Source organism: Numenius arquata, chromosome 11 (genome assembly GCF_964106895.1).
Source record: "Numenius arquata chromosome 11, bNumArq3.hap1.1, whole genome shotgun sequence".
NCBI classification, from domain to species: domain Eukaryota; kingdom Metazoa; phylum Chordata; class Aves; order Charadriiformes; family Scolopacidae; genus Numenius; species Numenius arquata.
The window spans coordinates 34,665,335-34,680,435 of NC_133586.1; positions in this window are offsets into that span (position 1 = coordinate 34,665,335).

Consider the following 15,101-nt stretch of genomic DNA (forward strand, 5'->3'; position numbering starts at 1 on the left):
ACCTTGAAGTACCAAAACCTGCACTGGAATGTTCTTAAAACTGATATTGCCTTCCCCTCTGGCAGTTGTTTCATTGCTTCTTCAGAGCTGACCGGTAAAGTTGACATTCTGTTTAGGAAATTCTCACAGAGCGGTTAAATACTGCCTTAATTTAGTAGTTAGAAGTAAACTTTTAGAAAAGGCAGCGCTACATGTATCCTAAGAAATACAACGTGAAGCAAATTGGAGTATATAAGTTTATGTGAAATTTGTGGCTAGGTTACCTTTGTAGTTAGTTCTCAATAGTCCATTTAGAGAGGAGAGGTGACCAGTCAATTATTTTGTCATTGTAATATTCATTTACTAGATCTCATCAGCAGTCACGATGCTTTCTCTGGCAGCTGCTACCAGCTTGGTTAAATACAGAAGTGGCAGTAGGTTGTATTAATCCCAACCGCAGTGCAGGACTATTGAAGAGGTGGTTGTGTGGCTCTGTGCATAAACAAGGAAAGTTGGAATTTGTAATGGAGTTCAAAACCATGGGCTCTGCCTCAAGAGTTGATACCTGAGCTGTTCTTCCTGGGGTAGGTGGTGACAAGGGATTTGGAAACCTCTGCACTGGGATCGGTACGTCCTGCAGAGGGCACTACTGCATGGGCCTGGAGAGCCCTGTCTCCCCCGGGAGTCCTGTAACGCGCAGACAAGTCAGAATGGATGTGGGTTTTTCCATATCCTTTATTCATCGTATTGCAGTGCAGCCTTCCTGAGATGCAGAATTACACAAAGATTGAAATAAATTGACAATGTGCATGTTCTGGTTCTGAATAAGAGAGAAATTACTCAGCTTAAAAAAGATATCTGGCACAAAATCAACATGTGTGCTCTTTAATAATAATAAAAGCCAGGTTTTGGAAGAAGTCTTCTGATGAGCAGACTGCTAACCAAGGAGAGGGTTGTAATTTGCAAGTTTGGGCCACAATGGAGCAAGTTTCATCCAGCTGCATTTCACAGACACCATCTGTAATGTCAGATTCCTACCCTCCCTGCAGCCCGCTCCTTTCTGTGCCCCTCTGCACAGATGTGTACAAGCTTGCGAAGGGTGATAAAAGCGTGTCCACCTGTCCCCCAGTCTTGGAAAATACATCTTTAAATACAAACAATGTTTAAGACCTTAAGATTATTTAGATTATAAATACATTTCAAATTAACTGCTGTGCAGCAGTTCCTGTTTCCCAAATCAGCAGTGCAGTGCCGTTTTATGCAACTTCAGAGCAGTCAAATAAAATTCTCTTTTTATGGACTACCTACTGCTCCTAGGCCAGATGTAGCAGTGCGGCTTTATTTTTTTCAGCCAGCTTGAAAACAGTCTCATCTTTCTGCAGCACGGTACCTGCAGGTGGTCAAACTCTGGCTGCCTCAGTATTTCCTCCCTCATGTGGATGCAATATAAAAATAGGTTGTCGCTAATCTCTGAGATACTGGGAGGCTAAGCAGAGGAGAGAGCTCTGCTGCGAGCAGTGATGCAGCGTGACTGTCTGCAGGAAGTTGCACTGGGTTTATCTTTGCAACGTGTTCCCATCAGAGCGTAGACCGACCTTAAAAAAAAGCAGCAGCTTTCTCACAGTGCTGGGAATTTCAGTAAAGTTTGTTTTAAAGGGATGATCTTTTTGGATGGGGATTGTAATGTAGCAATCTGGGGGAAAATCAAAGGTCTGTTGCTTAATGTCTTGCTCTGTTCTCATCTGGTTACTGAAATTTTAGCTTTCAGACCTTGACCTGCTGGAACACTAAGGCAAAAAATAACTTTTAAGGACCTTCCTTATGACATTTGCTTTCTGTTGCATCCGGATTTCATTAAAAAAATAATCTAGTTCTTTTGTAAACATACCTATCTGCTCTGTATAAACCGATTGTCAATTTACAGTCCTTAGAGACAAGGGAAATAAGTGAAAAAAAAGATCAAGAGCAGCTGGGCCTTTTGGGAGAAGGGAAGAGTAGAAACCCGCTCTGGACACAACTGGTCGATCTGCGGCACTGGGCATTGGAACCGTTACCTTCCATAGGCAGCCAGAAAACATCCAGGGTCCTGGTGGGCCACTGACCTGAAATAAATAATCACTTGAGACAGCAAGATAAATGTTATTTTCACTTTGGGGTAAGAAGGGTTATTTGATAAAGCACCATCTCAAACATGTGGAACCAGCCACCCCAGGTGGTCCCTCAGTAGACGTTCTGGCTTGGTGATTGGGTGCTGGAGCAGGGCCAGAGCTGGTGGTAGGTGCCTTGGAGCTCTCCTGGGCAGGGTGGGATGCCTCAATCAGCCCATATGGCCCACAGCTGGGAATGGCTGAGTGGGTGTGATCAAACATCATCTCTCTAGGCTGCAGCGTGCTGTCTGGCTTTGTCCTCACCTACAGACTTTGTTCCTGGCCTGAAGGTAGGTCTCTATATCTTGATCTTTTGAATAACTGAGCGGGAACAGTACTGTGGGAAGAGGTGGCTGTTGTCTGGCTTTTTGTTGTCTGATAGTTGCAACGTTTATCTAGGGAGTGTGGAGAGTTGGGCCTGTGCAGCTCTTCTGTGTCTATAGGGGGATTTTTATTTGCATCTTCTGCGTTTTAGGCAGCCTGTTTGTGGCCACCTCTGAATGTGAAGATGGGGTTTGAGTCACACAGGATGGTGTGCCTCAGGGTCTTGCTTCTGCTGCACACCCGAGGTTGTGTTTTGAACAGTAAAAACTGGCATCATACTAATTTATTTGAAAGGAAGTACCATTTGCTTAGGTGTTTCACCCTTCAGGTTTGCCCTGACAATTGGAGCAGACCCACCAGGGATGGCGAGAGAGGATGGCCTCTGCTCCTTCTGTGCTTTTGGGCTCAGGTGTGATTTGGGGGCCAAGAGTCGGAGCCCTCCTGAGACCAGGAGCTCCAGGACTGCAGAAGGTGGGTGGGGAGCTTTAGGGTAAGAAAGAAAGAGAGCTCTGGAGACACATTCAGGGCTGTGCTGAGGGTTCATACAGAAGTGAAAGCCAGCAATAGTGCTCCTGTTGCTACCTGGACTATTCCTCTCCCCCAGGCAGCAGGTATCAGATGTAGTTGCTGCAAGCTGATAGTGGGGTTCATTGTTAGAAAATCACCTTGTCACAAAATGTTGCTTGCAGTGAAATTCTTTTTTCCTTCAAAGAGTAACACTCCTTTAAAACAAGGAGTAAGGAACTACTGTGACCTTAAAAAGGGATTGAAATTTCCCTGCTCTGGAGTTCAAGGGCTGAGAGAGGCAGCTGGTAGCAATCAAACAGCTGTGGGTTAATGAACTCCTCATCAGCTGAGTGGTGGTTAACTACCTGTGTCCTCCCGGCCAAGGGGGCTGAGGCGTTTAAAGGACTATTGGTGTTTTGCTGTGCAGCTGGAGCCGTTTAGGGATGAGGATGGGGCAGTTCTGATGCCTCAGCAGATTTAGATGTTATTTATTAAAGAGCTTGCTGGTTTGTGAGAGTCCGTGTTAGGTCCATGGATTCCAGCATCCTGAGATCAGTTTGTTTTTTCTGAGCACCTGTGGGAAAGGGGAAAACAGCTGGAAGTTGACTCACGGTATGCCAGGAGCCTGACAGCGCTGTTGGGTATTTAGCTGTGTTGCCAGCATGTGGTTAACGGGCTGTGGATGCAGACGTGATCCTGGTCTTCATTCCTCGGTGGCCACAGTGGAAAGCCTGTGGGCAGGAGCAGCTGCCTGCTGGGTATCCTTGTTGCCATAGCTGGGATTGTGGGCATTTCCCCAGTATGTCCCTGAAGTGTGCAGCATGATGGTCACTTTCTAAGCATTTACTTTGATGTATGTTTTCAAGTAAAGTCACTTTTTAGTGATTGCAATAAAACATGGATCTGAGGGAAAAAAATGGAAATAGTTTTAACATGTGGCGTAACTGTGCTGAAAAGATTTACTTGATTTGACTTGTAATTATTCGGTTATTGGTGATAACATCAGCAAATACAGAAATATTACAGGATAACTCTCTGTGGGAAAACAAGAGTGTAATTTCCCTTCCACCTAACAATTGAGGGGAAATGCGGTGTGTAGTTGAAGTTCTGCTTTTGAAATGCTTTCCACATAACTGGCTTTACCAAAATGGAAGGGTGAATTCATAGCTTGGAAGTTTCTAAAAATGTCTCTGCCAAATGTGCACGGCTGCTATCACATGCCGAGTGGTCCAGAGCAAGCCAGGCAAGTCAGGCTGGAATCTTTGGGGGCTGAGAATATCCAGGGGGCATGTGCATACTTGTCTGCAAATATGTGGGGCTCTTCTTTGGAAGCGGGGGGCAAGATCAGCTTAATGTTGCTTTGCTTTCCTATTTGTAATGGTGTGATTCCACCAGAAGAGAAATCTTAAGCAAATATTTTAGTGAGATGTGCCTTTGTGATTGTGCGTTGCTGCACAGTGCACCAAGCCCTTCCTGTAATTGGTGCCTGAGTGCGTGCTCTGTTCCTGTCCCTTAAAGGTGTGATAAGAGTTCTCCCAAGAGGCAGCAGGAGCTGTGTACCACAACCAAACGCGCCCAGCCAGAGCAGAGTGGCAGCCGCAGTATGGGTTGATCGTGATGCTCTGTGGTATAAATGCCAAGTCCCCACCAATTAAGTTTTTTCTAATTGCTGAAAGATTGATGTAGTTCTTTCTCTGAGAGTAGTTGGTGGGAACAGGAACCTTGCTTCAAAACTTGGGCTTTTTAATAGGGGTGGAGGTTTGCTCCACTGTTGTCATTCAGTTTCCCTGGTTATCTGCGTTTCTGCGTCACAGACTGGTTGACATTTGCAGGTACCTCTGTGGTCCATCTGGTGAAAGCCCCTGCTCAAGCAAGGCCACCCACAGCAGGTTGCCCAGGACCACGTCCAGACAGCTTTTGAATATCTCCAAGGATGGAGACTCCCAGCCTCCCTGTGCAACCTGGGCCACTGCATGGTCACCCTCACAGTAAAAAAATGTTTCCTGACGTTCAGGGGGAAAACCTCCGCTGTTTCGGTTTGTGCTCATTGCCTCTGGTCCGGTTGCTGGGCATCACTGGAAAGAGCCTGGCTCCCTTCCTTCAGATATTTATATAGATTGATAAGATCCCCTTCCTCTTGATGAGAAGCCTTCCCTTCTTTGGGTGGGACAGCCCAAGCTCCCTCAGCCTCCCTTCAGTCCTCATTTGTACTATTAGGTGTGGTATTTTTTACATTAGTTGAGAAATCAGTTCAACTTAAAACAGAAGGAAAGAGCCTGTATTTGAATTTTAGTAAAATATTTGGTTCTCTCTTCTAATGCAGCAGTTCATGATATCCTTGAATATTTCTCAGTCATGTCCATCTTAAGGTATGCTTGTTAGGGAATAATGGGATCAGTTGATGATGATGTAACATTCCAAGATTTGATGGCTGCAGGATTTGTCTCTTACCTATAAAAACCTAAAAAGTTCAGAGGCAGGGAAGTCAGACTTCTGTTTCTTTGTTGCATACTGCATTGCTCAAAGCTTGGTAGGAGAAAAATAAATTTAAAATGCCAGTGCTTCTTGAAAACAAATCTCAAATCACATCATTTAAACTCATGTTGTGTAAGTAGTGTAACTACCTACTGTGGTATCTGGAGCAGTATCATCTTTATCTTTCTAGTTGCTTCGTGTGCTGTGAATGCCTGTGCTCACATCAGGTGTTCACTGAATAAACACTTCTCAAGCTGCTTGTCAAGGAAGGATGATCCATTCCTGAAAACTGTTCTCCTGGTTGCGGGCTATGCTGGGATCTTTCACTAATTGCAACCGGGAGTCATATAGCCAGTTATTGCTCCATCTGCTATCTCTGCATCTGTCCCGTTGTGCTGGGGTTTCAACTGTATAAAATGCATCCTGGGGCTCTTGAATCATCCTACTGCTACCCAGAACTGTTTGTGGAGTGGCTTAATGCAGGTGTCTGCCCCTGCTGCTCGTTGTGGACTTGTTCAGGCTGAGACTGTTACACTGAATAAACTAAACTTTATCTGTTTGCTTATATAAAAACAGTACAAACAGGGTCTGGGCTGCTCCGTGCAATGAGGCAAATAACGGTCCCACTGAGCTGAGATGCTAGTTTTATCACAGGAATAAGCGATGGAACAGTTTGTGCCAATTTCTTTAGGTGACACATAGAGAGAGATGTTCTGAGCGTGCCGGTGCACTGTAACTGTGCTTGAAGATTGATCCTCATCCACATACAGAGGGCTACAGTCTGAGGAAGGGACTGGGAGTCTTTATTGACTTAACTGAGTTTAGGGCCTGGCCCTTCACATGCCGTATGCTGAGATCTCCACTCAAACTAGCAGAGAGACACAGCATGTGTGAAATCAGAGAAAGGAAGATAAGAAGACGGTCCAGAGACTTGTTCATGTACTGTTTACCTGTTTGGGTTTTTTCTTTCTTTCTTTCTGTCTTTCCTGTGAAGATGTATTAATGGCGGGGCAGAGGGACAATAAGTGATTCTTCGGGTTCAGTGTCATCTTTCTGTTACTGATAAATTCTTGCCAATGAGCAAAATCATACACTTCTGGAGCTGCCCAACTGTGTGAGTCTGCCTGCCACCGGTGCACTGTTTGGGGCAAAATCCCGTGAGCAGAGAGGAGCTGCTGCGCCTCTGTCAATGTAGAACTGCTCCGTCTTTCTGCCTGTAGCCTCTGTCAGCCTCTTGGTTTCCAGAAAGATTGTTTTCTCTGAAGTAATCCACCAATTATTGACAGTTTTTTTCCCCTTTTGCCATGTGCCTCCAATTTCAGGAATCCAAACCTGACCTTCAAAAGCTTAATTTGATGTGACACACTGATAGAAACAGCTCATCCTTTTCAGTGCAGTCACTACGGAGGAAATTATGAATTTAGGAATGAAGTACATGGCAGTATCTTCTTGTATTCTTTGCAAAAAGCTGGACTGGATCTTTCAACTCTGACTCGAGGCTCTGAAATCACCGTAAGAGTTTGCAGAGAAACCTCCTGCCATGGCAGCACTGGAGGAGCCCCAAGAGCTCACAGGGATTTGCAGTACCATAGTTAGAGGGGAGCATGACAGAAAAATCTGCTGCTTCCTTTTGCCATCTGGCTTCTGAAACCTGCAAAACCTTCATCTTTTTCTTCTTAAAAAGCAAAGGTTAAAATAGGAACCAGGAGCGGAAAGCAAACACTAAAGCAGCTCCCTTTCCATGCTGACAGTTTATCAACATACAAAGCAGTTTAATCATATGAGACCTTCAATGATGTCAAAATAGATCTGTAAAATGAGCAGTAGTTTGACTAAATGGATAGTGAAAGTCTGAATAACAAAGATCAGGTTTCATTCATATATTATGTTCTGAATAACACTAAATCTGTAGATAGACTGGTTAATAAGGGTACATCCATAAGTACCTAGGTTTTTCCTCCTGTTCTTCCTGTTTCTTCTTGTTAAGTGATTTGTTGAGGGTTTTTAGAGGACATATATTCTTACATCTCCATTGTAAGTTCAGTGATGCTGAATCTCTTGATAGACTCTTTCCTTTATATGTTAATTCTGATACCGCATTTAAATGGGTTTCATGCAACCAGCAGCCAGATCCTTGTTCTGCCTGGGCTGTGGCAGAACTCTGACAAGTAGCAGGTAACCATAGGGAAGGTTAATATTCAAGCCCTTTACTGTCTATAATTATTCCCACTTCTGCAAGTTCACTGGCAAGTGCCACCTAGTTGTGTCTCTGTGTCACTGTGTAAATGCATTTGGTTAAGGGCAGCGAAGCCAGCACTGATTTCCCAGGCTGAAGTGCCTCCTCTGTGCTATGGGCTGGGGCAGCTGGTCCCACCAGCCCCAGAAATACACCGAATAAACTCCCAGCTTCTGCCACCATGTCATCATGAAAAGTATCAAACCCTACACAAGCAGATACATGGTCTTCACAGTAGCAAACGCATTAAATATGAACCCTATGGAATGCTTAATAAAAAGAAGCTTTTACTTATATTTGCCCCTGGTTTGGGTTTGCTTTTAATGTCTTTTTAGGCCTATTACGTAAGTGTTAAGTACCTAAATCATAACCGTGGAGCATCTGCGCTTGCCAGTTTCTCTTTGCCTACCCACATCCTCGCCCACTGACTGTTCCCACTTACTCCGTGTGAGCGGGAATGGCCCAGCCCGGCCGTCCTGGGCTGTCGGGTGTCGAGGAAAATGGCACGGTTCCAGCATGGACCTTGGGTACTACAGTAAAGTGAGAGCTGGGGTAATTGTAGCTGTGCCTCTGCCTCAAAGTGATGTCTTGTTTGCTGAAGTGTTGGGTGAATCCCGAGGCTCATGCAAAGTCATTAAAAATAATTTGGTAGGGGTAGCAAGAAGCAAATCTGGTGAAGGTCTCCCCCTGGAGTGCTGTGACATCTCACCGTACCTTAGGCCACCACACTCTCGCGCTTCCACTTGGGCTTCCTTCTATTTTTAACCTCGCAACGTGAGACTGATCAGATGTTATCGCTCCTGACCTTTGTCTCCTGCTGCAACATCAGAGCTGACTCCCGTATCCCACTTATCTCCTGCTGTGGAGCTGCCAGGCGGGGTCGCGGGCTGCGCTGCGGAGCGCTTCGCTTTGCCCTGCGGTGGGTGTCGGTGCCTGCATGAAAGGAAAATGCCACTCGGCTGCTCTGAGCCTGGCCTGGTGATAATGCTGCGTGCGTCCCTCTGGTCCCCCGATAAGCGCCCAAAGGGCAGGCAGGGAGAACGTCTCCTCGGGGATCAGCGCACACCAGGCCCTATAGATAGAACCACATATATATAGAACAACATGAAAGCTTTTTGCTTTCTTCTTTTCAACAGCACGATGGCTAAGTATCGCATCCAGGGACGCTTTTGGACCTGACCCCTCCAGGGGTCTGGTCTCGTTGTACCCGCAAGTTCTTTGGTTTGTATCGTCCCAACGGGACTGGAGATTTGAAAGCGAAACCCACATGGGCTGCAAAGCATTATTTCGTAGTCCCGATAAATGCACAAAGACCAGGGAGGGGTGGGTCGGTTCCCTTTACCTTCAAAATGGACAGCAGGACAAAATTTTTCTGTTTGAAAAGCCAATAGGCTTTTCATAGGTGGCACCCAGCTCCCGGACAGTTATTGCTGCTGCTGATGGGCGATAACTCTGTCAGTGGCATCTAGGTGCTGACATTATTGCTAGCTAGTCCGAAAGGAAGATAAGACTTTTCTATATTAAGCCTATTGATCCAGTTGGCCTCCTGTCCTGTGTCTGATAATAGCAAATACTTGATCTTTGCTAGAGAAGAGAGCCTTCCTGTTCTGTACATTGTTATATATATTGTGTGTACATATAGAAAAATGATCTATTATATGTATATCAGTGCTGTGTATTTTGGATTAAACAATGAAGAATTCCTTTCTGAGCTGTGTTTTTAAAAGCATGCTGCTTTTTCTTCTTTTCTTTTAGATGTAAAATTGCAAATGCTGCTGAGGATCATAATGTTATTCCCATTTGTTTACATGTCAGAGATGATATTTGAAAATAGCTGAAGCAAAAATGCAAGTAGCTTAATGCCAGTGACTCCCAGCTTTCACTGACTGGTTTGTGCCAGTAATCTGCTTGTTCAAGATGAACCAGCCAAAAAAAAAAGAGAGAGAAAAGAGGGAGGGAAAAAAAAAAAAAGGAAAAACCCCACAATTCTCTTTATCTTCAGATTTGTTTAAAATAGTTTTGTCTTTACACTAGTATCTTTGGTAATTGCAGACTTTGACCCAAACTTAGTTCCTGATCTTTCATAGACTTAATGGTAAATACCTTTGTAGACACAGGGTAATACACATGCTGAAAGACAGCAAGTGGGAATTTACATTCTCATTACTGCAAGTGAATTAATTTCTATAAAGACATGGGTGGATGTTTAGGTTTGCAGATTTCAACAAGAGCTTCTGGTCTTATCACCTTGTCAAAAAGGCATTACATTACGTGTCTGTTGGAGGATTCCAGAAAAGATAGTGAGCTTTGGGAGAGAAATTGCCAGTTAGGAAAGCATATCGCCTGGAACAGCAAGCAGTAAATACAGAATATTCCTCTCCAAAAGAAAAAAAACTTTTATGTTCAGTGCTGAACTCTAGATGAAGACTCTGCTTCTGCCTCTGCAAGAGGGGAGTGGTAGCAGAGCTGTTCTTGTGGAGTAAAGCCAAAAATATTAGCAGTCCTGTCTGCGCTCGCTCTCAATGCCTGGGGTGCTGGATTTAGTGTCGCTGTAGTAACAACCACGTGTGTATTGTTAGTTAACATATCTGAATCTTATTTCTGTGAGGTACCTTGTCCATGACCCCGCAGGAGAAAATGTTCCCCGGGGTGAGCGGAGCTGCGGGGTCCCTCCTACGGTCCAGGCACAGCTCAGAGTCGCTGCAGCTTCTCCAGGAACGTGTTCATCAGCCCCAGACTCTGCTGGTGACAAATGACATTTTCTTTGCCTTTGTACACTAGGGCGTTAAGATGTGACGTTTACATTCAAGATCAATTATTTTTAACTGAAGAATGATAGCCCTGCGTCTAAATTATCTCAGGGCTTAATTCACATCAGTTAAACCTTTTCAAAGGCTTATTAAAATTCCTTAAGTGTGTCCAACTTATCAGCAGTTGAGTGTCAATGGCATTATACAAATGTTGCTATTGGAAATAACTGTTAAGTATGGTTTGACTATATTATTCTCATATATATATATTACGCCTGTGACTATTAATACTACTTAGTACTTACATGACTCCTTTCATCTGGCAATCATAAGGCATTGCCCAGGGAAGCAAGTACCATTTTCCCCTTTCTAAATATGGGAAAACTCATACTTGGGTTTAACGTCTTCCACTGAATCCTGCCAGGCTTGGCTCTCCGTCTGCCCTGTCGGTCTTTAACAGGACTTTGTTCATGTGTGCTGCTGTAGCACCTAAGCCTTGCACCCTGGCAGCACTGTCTTCTGTGTGAGCAAACACAGGGCAACGGCGCTGCTTCTCCGCTGAGGCACCTGCGATGCTGGAAAACATATAGATCAATGTATAGATCAATATAGACTGACATGTATATTGGTGGCGGGGAGGAGGTGATACTGAGCAGCACAGAAGACAGTTCAGCAACTACTGTCACTGTTAATGCAGCAAAGGAAAGTTTGAGAGGAGCGTGGAAGGGTTTTTGGAGGGGAGGAGGCTTTGTTGCTCTTTTTGAGGAGTGTCCCCGTGCTGGCAGGAAATCTGGGAAAATCTGATCACGGAGTCTGGCATTAACACCTTGATGCTGTGAGAGAGGATGAAAAAGGGAGAGACAGTCTCTGAAAAGCTGTGAATGCCACTAGCTCCACGTTCCTGTGAGGAAGGAAAAATGCTGGTTGTTGAATAAAGGTGCTGCCTGTTCTGGCATCTGATACAGCTGCCAGAGGTTGGGATGGGGTTGTTGATGTGCATGTGTGTATGAATATCCAGTCGGAAACACTCAGGATTAGTTTGCAAGCGTTCTTACACATTTTTTTCCTTCTTTTTTTTCCCCTGCAGTATAAATATATAGTTCCTACCCATCTCAGACAGTGGTGGAGGTTTAGATTTTATACACACTTGTATCTACGTCGTATTGAGGTTCTCTATGGAGAATGCATTTTGACAAACTGATCGTTTATTCCAGAAACCACTAGGTAGCACTGTGAAATAAAGTTCCGCGGAGCCCAGCACTAGTTCAGCAGCTTCCCTGCCCAGCTGGCCTCAGCAGAACAAAGACAATGCAAATTCCAGCACGTTTGGTCTCAGCGTGGGTAAAGGTAGCAAGGGTGGGTTTAAAACTTTCTCCAGTATTGGATCCACAGTCACACGTGGGAGAAACCAGCCCTGGTACAACTGTCACTATCTGTGTTCTTAGATGTTTCGGGCACTATTCAGCAAAATACTCCAGCACGTACCTACCTTAGACATGTGAGCTGCTTGTGCTGATGAGGCAGACCAGAGGCTCACACAGATGAAAGCCCCAGCTGGGAAGCACCAGTTCGTGTTATGCTTTATTCTGCTTCTAAGTGACTGTTAGCACTAAAACGCTGCAACACACGTTTCTAAAATGATTAATCTTTGTGCTTTGACAGTGACAGCTGCAAATGATAGCCAAGATGTACTGTACTGTGATTTATTGCACGTTGTTCTCATAAGGATTTTGCTCTCGTAAAGTCTCTTTATCGGAATATAATTTTCTAATTTCTATAGAGAAATTGTGAGCGGAGTCTAAGATATTAATTTTCAGTTTGATACTCAAAATTTTTTTCCGTTGAACTCTTAAGTTTCTTCTATCTCAATAATTTTTATTAATTCCTGTAAGTTCCATTCTATTTCTAATTTTCATTGGAATATGCCACAAATGAAAATGTGTTGTCTTGATTTAAAATGTTAAAGGTTATTCTTCCAAAGAAGTGGAGTCAGGTGAAAATTGGGGGTTGATTATTAACTTGTTTTTATTAAAATTACTTTAGTTGGCTCAGAGAAATACTCAAAAAATTACTCAAAATAGATGACTTGCCAATTTTGTTTTTAAACTTTTGAGCGTCAAGAAGTAAGTTAACTTTCTGCATTTTGTTTAACTCTACTCCATATAGTCAACTGTAGAATAGCCTAACTGTAGAGCAGCTTACACACGTTTATAGTTAAATACCCAGCAGCTAACTGTAATGTGTGTGACTGCAACAGCACCATATCACTGCTTTTTAAAATTAGACCTTGCTCTGTCTGCTGCAAGGAGAGGAGACACGATAAAGGGATTGAGCATCACGCTCTGCGGTAACTGCTGAGCTTAAACGCCTGAGTTACAGAAACCCCAGTCTGCCACCGCAGCCAGAAAGGTCCGTGTGGCCCTTGGCTTCAGGGATCATGGTGTGCACACTGGTCACTGTCAAACGCTTTGGGGAACTTCAGCATCAGCGTTAGATGAGGAGCTGGAAATTAGGACAAGGAGATTCTTTTTACAGATCTGCTATGGCCCTACCTAGCGTAACAGCTTTTCTGTCTGCGAAATCAGGCAATTGGGCGAGATGATTATTGTAGGTCCCTTCCAACTGAACTATTCTATTCTAAAATAATTATGTTCACAGGAGCATTTTTTGTGTTTGGTTATAATTCACATCTGTCAGGGAAATATATGGAAAGTGCTGACCAAACAGGGCAAAGTGTTTGTACTAAAGGCTGTCTCTCATCTCGCGCAAGCCAAAGACTCCCCAGTTTAAGCTGAAACAAATGCCCTGACAAGTGCCTGAATTGCTTGATGTTTTCACCTTTTTATGGGTTTGGCCACCCTGGCTTATAGCAAAATAACATTGTGGCATCACCTGTTGCTCCAAGGGTGTCTGTTAACGCTTTCTGGGCGGTTGCTTTACCTTATCTGGTTACTTCTGCAACATCTGCAAGCAAGTTATGTGGTATTTTCATCCCCCTGAGGATTTATGATGACCTCTTGGGGACCTTAATCATTGGATCAATACACTTCTGACACCTGTAGATCAACATAAACTTGACCCTTGGTCTTGACAAATCTATCACCACAATGCCCTTTTTCTAAAGCATCCCCATGGCGGGGAGCAGAGGGGGTTTTGGCTGGACGGAAACAGTGATGGTGGCAGGGCAGAGCCCCATCTGTCTCAAGGTCAGAAGTCAAAATGATAAAGGAAGCGCCCGCCTGCGAGTACCCAGGCAGAGCACTCAGATAACGGAGGGGTGGCTCAGGGAAAGGTCCCTGCAGGTTTTTGGGGTACAGCCAGGTCCCCAGCAGGGCCAGCAACTTGCGGAGATGCTGGTCCTGTGGGTGATCCTTGTGTCTGGGGGAAGAGCTCTGTAAAACGCCGTGTTTGGTGAAAGCACTGTTCCCCTCCTCGGGGACTTCTGATAAGAGGAGATCTGCTGCTTTAAAAAGCTGCTGGTTGTGCTCATCCTATCTTTAGCTCAGGTCATCAGAAAGCGTTTTCTCTCTCTAAAAGTCAGTTCCTCTCTGTGCAAAGGCTTTCCCGCACTCACCCTCTGCCCCATCCATTTTTCCATCCAAGTGCTCCAAAGCAGGGATTTCTGTCCGGGTCTTTACAGCTTGCCTGCGTTCAGCAGGTGATGGAGGACCCTTGTTCCTCACCTGAACTCTCTGCCTCTGTAGTGCAACATGTGAGATTAAACGATCCTCTCGGATTCTGCATCAAATGAATGTCAGAGTTACAATAGGGTCTGCCCAATTTCAAGATCTCACCATCTCTGAGCTTACTGAAAAAAGCATGGCACCAAGCAGTGCATAGGTAACTTTGCAGAATAGTAATTACAGCGAGGCTGTATTTTCACAGAATGATTTTTTTTTTTTTTTTTTGTCCCAAAAAGATTTCCACAAAATGTCAGTGACTCAAAACTCTAAAGTCATCAGTTCTAAGAAAAACTAAAAGTACAGGATGAAGCCCTGTAGTGCACATTGTTTTTTTTCTCAACTGATTTTGAACCTCCTCTAAATATCTTCAGGTGGGTGGGATGCTGCTATCTTAGTTGATAAAACAGGAATGGTCCTAAAGGAGACTTTCGATTTGAAAGCATCTGGCTAATGCGTTTTGAAGAGGATGGTGCTCTTCAACTGGCACACGCCAAAATCTGCAAAATTTGTGTGATGTTATTTCACCTTATTAAAAAAAAAAAAAAAAAAAAAAAAGAACTAGATGGTGTGAGTGGGAACTAATTGCTTGAATGGCCTCTCCAGTCCCAGACACCCGTACCTCAGTCTAAACTTGACTCCTGTCATTTATGGTCCCTGAGCATGTCATGTCGACTTCTGGATGAAAGGACCGAGTAGAGCTAATGAGTCCCAATGTCTTGATTTCAGCTGCAGTTGGGAACAGCTGCGTGAAGGGAAGGAACCTGCCTGGAAAATGAAAGGAATGGCCATCTGGGAGGCAGGGGGAGGAGGAGAAAATAGTCAGGAGACATTTCCTTCTGCTTTGCAGTTAGTCAGGGTCTCTGTCTTTCAAGACAAATCTTGGAGGGCCAACTTGGCTTTTCACGGCTTTCTTTAAACCAATTAATTTTGCACTGGTAGTAAGGGTGCATTTTACTACTGGGAGCAAGTAGGTGTCTGACAAAATTCCATCTCTATTCTG